We start from the raw sequence: 14,102 nt of genomic DNA, 5'->3' as shown, positions 1-14,102 counted from the left end.
ATTCAAGACTGAACTTTATGAAGACTTTTTCCACTGCACTGGATCTTAGATTTTTCTCTTTACCTCAGCCGTTGCCTGCAAGGAACATTTATTGAACATCTTGTGTCATCCTGGATTCTCTACAAAATTGATTGTGTCGTTGTGGAGGAGTTTCTGCACTCCTTGAATTTTTCCAGACGGCAGTCCTTACCCATTCTCCTATTTTTCTTCCCCATAGCGAAGTAGCTTAAATGCTTCGCCGCATCCATTTCCGATTTCACAGAAATTGAAAATAGATTTGATGTTAGGGCTAATTAAATTATAGACATAGCGTTCGGGCCTTAATATCAGTAAAGTGGAAAGCGTTTGGTTGATGCGATAATGAGTGCTAGTCCAGTTTACTAAAACAGTGATAACACTCCTTAAAAATGTACATAAAGTGAATGCAAGGAAGATATTGTTGGTATAGTAACTGGAAAAATCTAACCTTAAATCTTAACGTGTCATTTTTATTGTATTGAATTAATACTCTTCACTGGATCGTTTTAATTTGTGAAGAATAACAAACCTTCGTTTATGAGGTAAATATGGGAATGACTTCAAAGTTTTTTTCCATTAATGCCCTCTATTAGTTGACTCTATTCATACACATGTGAACAGAAATGTACAAAAAGCAAAAACAGTGACTACGAATTACAAATCACATTGCTCAACGATCGACATTGAGACGTGCGACTCCACCAGATCCCCTACCCCACCGCTACCACTTCCCCTGCATACTGTATCCCAATGTGGGGGAAAGAGAGAATTCCTAAAGTGGACTACCTGTCCGCCCTAACTGTGAGTGCGATTTCTCAACAAACTCACAGATACTCTGCAGACGCACAGAGCGACCAACCAACTTATATGGTTAGACATTCTCGGTTTTCAGTTTGAGTTTGGGTTCTCGATTCTACCGAACCACGTTCAATGAACTTCCTCTCTCTTGATGTCTATCTGTATTCTGCTCTCTAGGCCACAAGACTACTAACAACAGAATGAATTCCTATTTATGTTTAATTATCATTTACATGTAAGTGGAAAAACCAACCGACTGTGGTAAGAAATAAAACACACTTGGCCGGAAAACAAAAGGTTCTTAGCTTGAATTTATTCCAAGTCGATGTTGGTTATCAAAAGCATCTTTATAGAAGTCCGATTTAGACGAACAATTAATTTATAATATCCATACAAAAAATATATTTGCTTTTAAGATTCGTTTTTTTACTCTTCATATACTTACACAATTGAAGCCCTTATCAACAATTTTGTTGTATAATCCAATGGTTCTTTTTGGCAGCAATTTTGAATTGAATTTTATAAGATTGTATAATTTAGGTAAATACTAAAGTAATTACAAATTCAAATAATTCAAATGTAATAGTAGTGTATAATAAATAAATAAGCGTTACGAATTAAAAGAATTTGGCTTTTGTTAAATAACATAAAAATAGTATGTATAACTTTAAGAACTTGTATTAGGTTTCAAAACAATTTTGAACAAATTTTCGGAATAGAAACACTTAAACAGTAATGAGATTTTGAAGAAAACTTGTTCTTAACACGTGAGATTTTTAAAAACAGATAACAAACAGAAAACTTGAAAGAATTTTAAGTATTGCATAGATTCAAGGTGGAAACAGAATTTGGTGTTTGATTTTTTTGGGTTTTATAATATTTTGTATGCTTTTATATTATAACCGTGATGTATGCATTTTGAGTAATATCCTCGGAAACCGAAACATTGGTAGTGATGTTTGTTTGTGGGTTATAACAAAACACAACACTTTGCAAGCGCGCGTATACTTTTCGTATCTTGCAGATACATTATTTTGGGTTCACTTGGGTGAGTTGGGATATTATTTTTAATAATGTTGGCAGCGATAACAAGGCAATAACAAACAACGCGCGTATAACTATGTGCGATCCAGAGATCAGGGAGATCCGCTGATCACTTCCACTTTCTGCTGCGTTCGATTCGTAAATGTTGCGTACTTCTTTCTTGCCACAACAAATTCCGAAAAACCGGGCGAAAAGAAAGAAGCAGAAAGAGAGCAGGGCTCTCTGCAAACCGAAACCGAAACCAAAACCGAAACAGGAATGCAATTGCAGGGGATCATGAGTGCGAGTGCTAGTGCCAGTGCCAGGGGAACGGAGAGAGAGTTCGTAACGGGGCGCATGAGCAGGAATGCAGCAGGGTAACAAAGCCATAAGGGAGGATAATGCATTCGGATCGGAGAGACCTCTCGGGAAGGAGCGAATGGGAGAGCTACGTTCCGGAGAAGCAGAGGGAACCGGAGTACGGAGAGCTTTTCTCCGAGGTGGCATGGACATCAAACAATAGACGTCTGGACAGGGATTTCCAGGCCTTTGTTCCCAAATCCTTGATTGACTAAATGACCCAACTACGAAGACCAGCCGAGAAGCAGGAAACATGGATGGCGGCACTTGGAAATATAATAACTTCAAAACAGTGCCTTCAAGAAGTCCACATCAAGAATTTGTGCCAGCGATAAGATTGGCAAATATATGTATTTCAATTATTATGTAATTCGCTTCGCGTTGTGCCAAAAAGTGTGTAATAAGATCTTAGAAGAACATATTTCACTTACAAAATAAATTTGTTAAATTAAAAAACAACTAGTACTAACAAAAAAGGTGTTTCTCTATCCAAAAGCTTCTTGAAACAGTAATAGATGATAATAATACCTTGCATTTCAATTTATAGGTAGATTTCTGTGCATTGTCTGAAATAATCATATAATTCATCGTTATTTAAACAATCTCTATGCATTTTTCTCCGTGCAAAGAGGGAGTAAGCATCTGTGTGAAAGGGAAGGCAGCACAGAGGGAATCCACAGAGAGAGTACCCTATCGTACTTACTTACTACCAGTAAAAGTGGTCGGACCTGAAAAAGGCCTCATCTGGCGATAATGTTGTTGACAGGTGCTAATTGCTTGCCTATTTCTAGGTCCATTGAACCCCAGATCGCCAGAACTTAAGATCAACTACAAGCCAACAGAAGACCAAGAAGGAATAACGCTTTTATGGTCATGCAAATCCAACAAAAGAAGTCCAAATCAACCGGAAGTCAGAGTTGCAGAAGAGGTGAACAAAAATCGGACAAGATTGCTCGATCGGTACTGACTTAATAACAGGGAATGAACAGGACACATCCCCTTTTCTGATAGCACACAAAAAATAAATTATACAGAGAACGCACTAAAATATTCGCTGACTTCTGAGATTAGCAATCAGAGTTCGGTGATTTTATTTTCAGATCATACGACTTTAACGGTGAATTACACGTTAAACACTTACTATTTATCTTTATGAATATTATTTAAACAAATAAAACATAATAAAATATTTATCTGAAATTTTAAGATTATCAAATTAACAAAAGAAAGGTATATCTGTTAAGATGAAATAATTCGGTTGATATATTTTAATGGGCACAGACTTTCCGCAAAAATGTAATTATTCTTTCGGTAATAAAATTACAATTTTTATTACATTTGTTACTCAAATATGACGAAGCTAGCACCGACATAATAGGGTGAGCAATCAATTTCAAAATATAATCAGTTTATGGATGACTGTGCAAAGTAGGAGAGCGGGAGGAATTTCGCCGCGGACGTCGTCGGAAGTAAGAATATGAGACAGGAGATTGAGTTGTCGCTGTCTGGGATCCAATTTTCCCCCAAGTGCTTTTTGGGCGGCCACGTAAGACCCACGGAGAATAGAAGTCACAGCGCTGCGATGCCTTTATGCCTGTACATCCCATAACCGTCAGGTCCTGCAGGATAGTACAGACTGCCCAGGACATTGCACTGCGGAGAGGTGAGCGGAGAGCAGAAGCAGAAGCAGAAGCAGAAGCAGGAGCAGGAGCAGGAACAGGGAACCATACCAAAACGGGAGAGAGAGAAGAGCTCGTGTTGCACTGAGGGGGTTCGATGAGGTTTGACAGAGGGTCTGACTGACGTATTGCTGCGATGTATATGCATAAACCATCGAGGAAGGAAGAGGAGAATAGTTTGCAGCTGTCGCTCTACGGCTTTAACTACCGCTGACACACACAATCAGCAATCACCAATGCCACCAACCTTCTTAGCGCATGCCACAAACAAGAAAAGGGGAGTTGGCATAGCTGAAAAAAGGGAACGCAGCCAAGGATCTTACAGACATTCTACAGATGGCAGACGGTCTGGTCTCTCTGGGGTCAGGGCGATCCTTACAGGGCAGCGTCCTAAGGGTCTGAGGATCGTATAAGAACTGTAATAGTAAGGGGTTCTTGAGGATCTGAGAGGACTCCGAGTTGGAAGAACCACGAAGAGTACTGGAAAACACCGTCGATCAATTGGTGTCACTCCTGGATCCATTTCGAGTACTCAAACATCTGTTGAATAGATGAAGTACGATGCTTACCAACTTAAGATAGGTGTATTAGGTGTATTTGAATTTAATAACAAAGTATTATTCAATCGGATTCAGAGGTGTTTTTTTGGAGCCTATGGCTACAATTTTCTAGTAACTTTCCAGTTTTTCAGTGATTTAAAAATGCCGAAGATACTTATGTAATTCTGGATTATCTGGATCAAGCAGATATTTCCTTTAATAACAAATAATTTATTGGTAGGAGAATTGTGTATCTGATTATTAAACAGTTGCTAATATAATACTATCACTGCAATTACTTCCACTGGTTGTGTCTTGGATATCCTCACTTTTTAAGTATTAAGACCGATTGGAGCTGGGATCATTAAACATAGAGACAGGAGAAAGAATGAGGCAAGAGAGATAGAGAGGAGGCTACCTGGCTACCTTTGGCCGATCTGATCTGAGAAGATCTGGTCTGGTCTGGGCCGGGACTTGGACTTGGACCTGAATCTGAACCTCAGGCTGAGTCTGAGGTTGCGGCTCAGGCTACACCGGTTTTCAAATTTGGGATATGTTCGCCTCACGTTTTCTGCTTTCGTTCATTTCAGCTATTTTAAGTAACAATAACGAGAGGAGCCGCCGGCCAAGGAGTGCGACCGGGACGGGGATACGCGGAGCGGTACGGCAACTAAAGCTGCCGTTGTCTGTTCCGAAACCTTCGGGCCAAGTACCAAGTACATTCATAAGAGTAGCGGCGGCCTCAAATGTCCCAGGTTGAGATTCAGGTTCAGGTTGAGGGCACTGAGATAAATATGTTGATTTAAAACATAAAATTAATTTTACACACGAAACCGAACTAAAACTTTTAAACGAAGCTTGTTTTATTTGCGATATTTATTAGTCTTTTTCGAGAAATGGCCCATAATTCTACTTCTTAATCCGAAAACGTGGTACACGATTTTTTTCAGTGCACAAGATAGGTAGAGGATCTTAGACCGCTCTTTCCACTCGAGTTCCTTCTCTCTTTTTCTCTCTGTGTGCTGCGCTTTTGTTTTTCCCATTCACGGAATTCCTGGAAATTTGCCGATCACTAAATCTCTTGCGCCTTTTGTTGTTGCGTTTCCTACGAAGCAAAAGCGGAAAACAGGACCAGATCAGGAAAGGACACTGCCCGAAGGAGGGAGAAAGAGAGTGCAATTAGCCTGGAAGGGACAATGGGGGTTTTTGGGCTCCAAGTGGATCCCAGGCGTGGGAGCTTCTTCTTCTGTCTCAATAAAAAAGCAATCCCGAACGGAAGTAAGCCAAATCCAAACGAAATCAAATGCTGTGGCAGATGTCCCACCAGAAAACAATATAGGCAAAATATGAAGAAGTGGAAATGGAGAAGAACGAGTGGAAAAGAAGCCGAGAAGCAGAGAGGCAAAAGGTAGCGCAAACGCACTTTTACACCTGGTCCGCTTTTCTTGCGCAAAGGAGGTGTGGAACCAGAGCAAAAGAGACAGCCCGAAGAAGCACCCTTAAAAGGAAAACCAAAAAAATAGTAGTAAGTAGCAGTAGTTCGAGCACCCCTTCATAGCAACCATCTTCCACTCCCCACCTCGATTTCCACCATCCACTTCAGACAGTCCCCGCTGCTGGAATGTAGGAAAGTGGAACGAACCAGGGGTGGAACTTGGGCGAGGGGTGCGCCGTGGGGTGCAGCCTGCAAATGTCGCGCTTTTTGCCTCCTTGATGGGGTCTTGTAGGACACTTACGTATGTCCCGGTTGCAGAGAGGGTTTGTTAAGCCCAGCGGTAATGAAGAACACTTTTCCTTGCATTCTCCACTTGGTGATTTAAAAGTTGTATTTAAACCAGAATCAATACGTAATACATAAAATCGAAAACAATGACTTTTCCTAACTAAATCAAAAAAATATTTTACGAGATCTCCAGTCAGCCCTAGCAAAATATAGTCAGAATGTTTAAGCGTGTACTTTTGTTTAGCTATTTTTCTGTAAAAGTAATTGCTTACTACGATACTTAAATAATAATAAATAATTAAATAATAATAATAAGAGTATTCGAGTCTTCGACCCTCCAAAAAGACAGAGGACCTTTCCTGTTGCTCTGTGAATGTTGCATGTTGCAACAGAGGTATTACACCTCACACCACTTATTTTCACTCTGTAATTGTTGCTGCCGAAATGCAACAGAAGTTCTCTTGTGAGGCTTCGCCTTAGGGATCTAGTATTAGAATGGACCGACTGTTTTCGGCTCCCTCTGTTCCTGGTCGTGTTTGTTGTCCTTTCAGGGCTTCCTGCAACTGCAACAGGAAGCCAAAAGTGGTTGCTGGGGAACGTCGCTCAAAAACCAGCATTGTGGCACAGTGGGACATTTGGGTTTGAAATTTCCAGTTTTAAAGTGATTTTTAGTGAATTTAACACAATTTGTTTAAGGGAACCCAAAAATGTAAGTCAACAGATATTAATAAATAAGATCCAGACATATACAGCCCAAGTTTTATGAGTCTCGTGAATTAGCATACATTTTAAGTAATTCCGATTGGACGAATATATGAATAATATAATATATGGAACTAGCAACTCTTGGAAAAACTCTTCCAAAACCCTCCACCAACGTCGGATCCTCATTAAAGATTAACCGGAACATCCACCAGTTTTGAACCAGTGTGCTGCAAGGGCGCAAATTTCGAGGGGAGCTGGTTAGAGCCAATGTCCACTACAGGCATTGGCATGTGCCGGGCCACGCAGCCACGCAAAGTCGATGGCCCCTTCTCGCCGAGGAGGGTGACCACAGCAGCAGCACCGCCAAATCGAGGGCTGCTCCGCTCACGGCACTGAGCCAATAATTAAACTAAACTAAAGCCGCCAGCCGGAGGGGGGAGATGCAACCCCTAGTCGGGAATTCGCCAGTCAGCACTGGGAATAGGGTGAACCACTTTTCATTCCACTCTTCGGTGTGTGCAAAAAAGAGCGGAAAAGCGAAGCAAGCAAGCAAAGCCAGCTGGCAAGCCGAATAAGCAAACACCCTTCCAATGGATGGATTTGAACTATGTACTATGAACTTTTCGTTCGGGTGCAGTTTAATGGTGTTCTGTACTTTCATAAGAGAATGTCAAGATAGTACTAGTTTAAGTAATATATAGCTCAACTATTTTAAATTTATGCAGTCTAGACCCGTGTAACTGAGTCTAGAAAACAATTGTTTTGAGTCTTCTCCCTAAGCTAAGGATCAGTGGGCAATAAAAACAAGGATGCTTTGAGGTTGTTGATCTAAGGTCGGATGATTCGCTGTCTACGTGTCAAACTTCTGGGCAAAGCTGTCGAGCTCTCGTCGAGGGTAAAGGGGTCTATAAAAATAAAATGGTATTGTAAATTAGAGCAGAGCCAGCCGGGGGCAGGGGGTGCAATGAAGAGGCGAGGGTTGCCGGTTACAACTAATCAGTTGGTCCCCTTGTAGAGGTATGTTGCGCAGGCGCAGTAACAGCTGTCACTATTATTTTTATTTTCCGTGCTATTTCTGCTCTTGTTTTCCTTTGAGGCCGGGCTAGGGCTGCCCGGGGCAGTGCAGGATGCGTCGCGCGTGTCAAGAAAATCCTGAAAAATCTTGGTAAACATCCTGGCCCGAAGGCGGCGAAACTGTGCGAAATCAATACAGATTATGTGCGAGACCGGGATAAGGCGACAGTTGGCCGCCTACCTACAAAATATGGGGAGGGATGCCTGATGCAATGTGCAATTACATGCATAGAATTGGAAAATCGGAAATTGGAAATCAGAGCGGGTTAGAGGTGAGGATCAGGGCCAGGTAGAGAACCGGACGGCCCGTGTGTGAAAATCATCGGAGCGGAATTAAGTCCCTCCCCGAGAAGCCGTGGGATTAATTAGCATTTGGATTCGGGACAACATCTTTGACCCTGGCCCGTTTGTCCCTAGTAGAATAGTAAAATCTTTTTTAATTTATGCATTTGGCGGACAGCAACGTGTCAAGTGAATGTCAAACAAATCTGTGAAAACATTTTTCTAGAATCACCATCACTCTAGTGGGGAAAATTCAAATTGATTTGTAAGCTTAATATGAAGATAGGAGAAAGAAGAGATAACCAGTTCCTGTGAATCGTGTGACATTTGGCGGGATACAGAAATACACAAATAACCATCCGCCGATCCTTGTCCACCGGCGGACTTACAAGTTTGTCTTTTGATGTTTGTCCGCGAGTCTGTCCGCCAGTTTGTTTCGCCTTATTTCTTTTCGGGGTTAACTTGTTCCCTGGCTTTATTTGCCCGGTTGTTTGTGATCCTTCAAAGTTGTTGGCTGTCGACTTGTCCACGGTTGAGTGGACTCGGGTTCCTTAGGACGAGTGAACCCTTTGTGGGCTCGGTTCACCATGGGTTAAGTGCAGATCGAAGTGAGGAAATTTTATTTGCATACAATTTAGCTTAAATAATATGTTTACGCATACGATTTGTCCGGGAAACTACAAATAGGAACATGGGATTATCTCATTTTTTGATCGCTGATTTCTAGAACTAGGTTCCCTTTGGTGATTTCCATAAATGGGTTTCAGAAAAATACTAAACGAGCTAATGCCTTTGTTCTATTTTTTAAACCAGTCGTAATCACGTAATTAATTAGCCGAATAATGATATATTCTATAATTTTATAATAAGACTTACCAATATTTCGATAATTAAAAGAAGCGATCTGCAAAAAAAAAGTATGATAGTTTGGTTAAAATCAAAATGATATCTAAAATAAAGAAGAATGAAAATAGTCTAAGACATTATATAATACACTGCTTTGTGTTTTCTACGGAACCCACACACATTTAAAATATGTTTAACGAACCCCTAGCTGCTTTCTTGGGACTTCTTAAAAATCTTCTAACCATATGTTTGTGGATGCATTGTCACGTTTATTCTACATCAATCTTCGAGAATGTGAGGCTGTGAAAACACATCCCTCCTTTGGGCAGGGGTCCTAACCTAAATCAACAAATCGGGCTAAAGCTATCTGCTCCGATTTAGAGCAAAAAACATGGAAAGGTTCGGAGGCAAACACAAATGAACAAATATCGTACAGGCAATGCCAACAAAGTTGTCAAATCAAACAGAGAACTTGAGGAGCAGAAACGAGATCCAACCTCTGTCAGATCCCGATTTGGATCGCCATGGGTTTGGTGTTAAAAATATGAGAAACATTTATAACTTTTTGCTGAAGAGTTCTTCTCCTCGCTGGCTGGCATTTAAAGAACTTTAGCGATTTATGCGTCTGTCAGCGGAGGCAGGCGAAACCTGATTTGCTGCTGACGACCAGGAACGGGGGCTAAGGCCAGGAGGCCCAGCCAAAGTCGCAAGAGTTTAAAGGGCCCGAGCGAGTGTAGGTAGGAAATAAAACCAGACCCGGTCCAAAAGGGAGGGGCAGGAGGAGTGACTACGCAATAGATGGCAGGAATCGAAGCGGGAGACTGCGGCCAGAAGACTCCAAGCACTCCTCTGCTGCATTCCGCTGGCAACTGCGACACCGAACTTCCAGCGCTTCACTCGGCCACATGTTGCACACACTGTGAGAATGAATTTAATTAAAGCAAATCCGTCCCACAGCAAAAGCCAAGGGACCAATGGAGCGCCACACAACCCGACCAGACACCAGCCAGACCCCGATCCAGATCTTCACCAGCGGAGCCAGCTGAGTGCGTCTAGTCCAAAGTCTAGTCTTGGCCAACCGTGGGACCAGATCGCGGCCAGATCGATGAAGCCGACCATAAGGAGTTGGTTATGACAAGTAATTTAGACGCTTCTTAATAGAAATTAACCGTTCTTCAAGTTTTATAGGGGCCAATATGTTTATGTACAAATCTATAAAAATGTAATTTGATAATTAATTTGATAAATAATAAATGTGTCAAAACTATTGAACCAACCAATCATGTTTACGCTTATAATCAGATGACTAAAAGGAATAAAACTCGATTAACTTTTAATGTTATTTTATACAAATACCGATAGGAACGTTACGATCTAGGGCATTGGAGTCATTCTGTGGCTTAACCAACTTCAGAGTTTATCATACCGCAGAACATTCTATGTGTCAGCCATTGTTTACCAAAAACGCAGGGAGATTAGGAAATAAGTACCACAAATTGCCAAGTTTGGAGCCAGACTAACTGAGAATGAAGCCTGTCGAGGGCAGATAGTGCCGCAATGCTCATTTGGTTTATCAACAAAACCCATATTTGTGGTTAGTGGGGGAAGTCAAGTGGGGTACTAGGCTCCGAGGGTTCCACATGTGAACACAAATTGGAATCAATTTGCAGTCGTAGTTGCCACGATGTGCACCGCAACAATGCCAATTAAATCCCATTTCAGTGGCACATTAAAATGCACTAAAATATATTCCGTGTGAATGTGTGAGCGCTGACGCTTCTTCCATTGGAGCGTTCAAAATATTTCATGCCCAACGCACAGTACCGGGTCTGTGGCACGGCATTCGTGCTTCCTTGCTGCACATGCTCCGAAAACTGAGGCAGCCGAGCCCAAAGAAACTACGCGTAGAGATGCTGAGGCTGGCCGGGCGATAAGCTCACAATGGGTCTGCAGTTTTTAGAGTTAAACGAATTATGTAGCCTCGAAAACGAAATTCGCCGCCGCATATTTAGCTCGCATTTCAGCATAATTTGATGTAATTTCAGTGGCCTCCTGCAACATGTTGTGTCTGTGCTGGCGATGGAACCTTAAGAGCTTGGATTGCCGAAAGCCACGAGATCGTGGCAGCCAACTGACCACGAAATTATATTGCGAAATATTGATCAGTCCCGATCCCAAGGTTTCCCCACTCCCTGGTATTCGAGCGCATCCACATGCCCAAACTTCCGAAACTGCGTGACCGCCCCACAGAATTTTATTTTTATTTTGAGCATTTTTATATAAATTTATCTACACAAGTGAAAGTTGTTTTTATGCACCTGCTGCTCGGAAATATTATTTCTCTGCTTCAAAAAAAAACCATTCTATTTGTACATATTCTATTTTAGAAATATATAATTACATTAAGTTTAATCAAACACAACCTTTTCTAAATATTAAAGTGGTCGGTTAAATTTTACCGAGCTTCATGCTCAGTGTTGCAAAAACTGTTTAAAAAGTTGAATGTTCGCAGGATCCGAAACAGTTTTATAATTTCGTTAACACTAAGCGCAAAGAAATATTTTATATGAAACTACTACGGTAACATCGGATCAAGCAATCGCTGATCTATTTGCTAAGTTTTTTCAAACATCATATTCCACGTTACCTTTTTCCGAACAGCCTTACTCTTACAAGGTATGAAAGTCGAATTAAATATTTTGTCCCACACCTTTACGATCTTCAGCCTGTCTATTCGCCAGTCCCTGACGGAATCCCTGAGATTTTTGAAAATGTTTTCACTCCTTATTTGCAGCACTTTTGTAGGTCAATTATATCTCTCTTTTTGTATTATTCGAGTCCCCTCCGATGTTCCACAAGGGGGCCACTTTGGTCCTCTCCCTTTTACCTAATTTAATAACGACCTTCCATTAGTAATCAAATATTCGCGTGTAATTATGTACGCAGACGATGTCATGTAATTTTCTTGTCATTTGGACTTACAATACGATATAGATAGCTTTCAAATATTGTGCCGTGATAACGTTCTAAACTTAAATGGATCGAAGTGTAAAGTTATGACCTTCTGTCGTGTCAACCCAAGACAGGCGCCTTACACTCTAAGTTGGTGCTCTTTGGACAGAATAACACGGGTTAATGATCTCGGTGTTCTTCTTGACTCTATACTAACATTTACAGAAACATATTTCGTCTATTGTCAATAAGGCCAGGGGTGTGCTTGGTTTTATAAAAAGGTGGTCAAAGGAATTTTACGATCCTTACATAATCAAAACCTTATTCATTTTACTAGTCCGTCCGATTATTGAGTTCGGATCACTTGTTTAGAGTCAACAATACGTAGTTCACTCGGACCGCATTGAATCGGTTCAAAAAACTTTTTACTTATAGCAATCAATATTAACCTTTTTAACACATAATTAGATCTTAATAATATTTATACATTTCCTCGTTTCTGTACGGTTTTCCATAACGCTCGTGCGTTAAAAAAATAAAAAATAACACAGAGGACGAGAGAATACCAATTTATAGTATAAGCCCGATAAATATTCAGTTTTGTTTAAATATACAAAACCTATTTTTTGTGTATATACTCGTCGTAATTTAACTATGTGGAATAATATTTAGGTAAGTCACCTAGCCCTCTCTACCCCTGGTAACGTTTTGCTGGGATTATAGCCAACTCGCGCCGACTTTCTGCCAAGAATCCCTATATATGTGGGCAATGTAAAGAATCTTTATAAGCAGTGGAACTTTGAGCCCCTCGGCCCCCTTAAAGGGTGTCAGTTTGTCAGGCTTAGCTGGCCACGAAGCCCAGGCGATTAACTGTGGCTCGCGACTTGTCCAATAGGGTGCCATACCACCCCTTCGCTCCCTAAATCCCCCTGACAAACCGCAAAAGTGAAAAATTTCGCCTGTTTTTCTTATCTTAACCCGTTTGTGGCCCCAACCCCAATGGTAGCTGAATTGCAATGAAATAAATGAAGTTAAGCCAATTTGGGGTTAAAGCCCAAAGAAGGAATTCATTATTTTTGTTGATGTTTTTTATTTGTGGTCACCACTTGAAACGTGTGTCCTGCTGGGAAAAGGAATTCGCGCAAAAGTTGGTAAAAACAGGCATCTGTTGATCATCGAATAATTAAACACTCTTGTTATAAACTAAAATGTATTACATTTTATGGGGAAATATGTTCTTGGTTACTTGCAAGAACTTACAGTTAAACAGTTAAATTAAAAAAGGAAGATTGTTTCAGAAATTGTAATAGATATTAAAATATTACGCATACGCACTGTTGCGCAATTTTAAAACATTTTCTTTGCTGTGCTAAAATTATAGAGTATTTTAGATAGAGCGTTTCGAGCGACCAAAAGCAACCGCAGAAATGCGACCAATGCAACAATAGCTGTAAAAAAGGAAAACAAGAAGGAAGAGAGAAACAAGAAGTGCAAAAGCAGAAACCGCAATAAACTTGAGTGGAAACCCAAAGATGAGGTGCAAGATAAGCCAGGAAAAGAAGCCAAGCCCAAACATGGCAGCACTTGTTAAGTTAGGACGCGGAGAATGGCCTTATCTAAGGCCCAAACTGTATGCTTTGCATATATTGCACACACACGACCGATAAATTGCTATAAATTGAAAAGTAACCAATTGCGTAACCAGTTCTGTACGACAGCATTCACCAGCTTTCAGTGCTATTGCTGCTGTATTTGTTAATGTTTTTCGCTGGTGCTGGGCGGCCAACTCCAAAAGGGCATCACAAAAACGTAAACAACATCCCAAAACAACAACAATCGACCATTACAACCAGCATTCGAGACAAGAGGCAGAGGATTTTAACCAGGAAAGGGAAAGGGGGGACCACCGCCAACGGCGGCTACATTCAAAACAAAAATAAGCAAAACAGTAATGCAATATTGGTGTGGGAAATAAAGTTAATCGAGGGAGGGATTCGAAATACAGATACCTTTTAAACAAATTGAGTACTTAAAAGAACCAATGATTTTGCTTAGGAATAATATTTACATTGATTGTTGACACTTCTATGGGCATTTGCGAAA

General features: G+C 40.8%; 1 protein-coding gene across 1 annotated transcript in view; it reads right to left on the bottom strand.

Moving 5' to 3' along the window:
- LOC122619349 (transcription factor E2f1) overlaps window positions 1-14,102 on the bottom strand; it is a 42,820-nt gene that overhangs the window by 16,122 nt on the left and 12,596 nt on the right. The window contains exon 2 of the mRNA XM_043796221.1: window positions 9,078-9,105. The gene's annotated coding sequence lies outside the window, so the exon portion shown is untranslated. The remainder of the gene's footprint in view (window positions 1-9,077; window positions 9,106-14,102) is intronic.

This window comes from Drosophila teissieri, chromosome 3R, assembly GCF_016746235.2.
Source record: "Drosophila teissieri strain GT53w chromosome 3R, Prin_Dtei_1.1, whole genome shotgun sequence".
NCBI lineage: Eukaryota > Metazoa > Arthropoda > Insecta > Diptera > Drosophilidae > Drosophila > Drosophila teissieri.
This window is presented reverse-complemented; position numbering and strand designations above follow the sequence as displayed.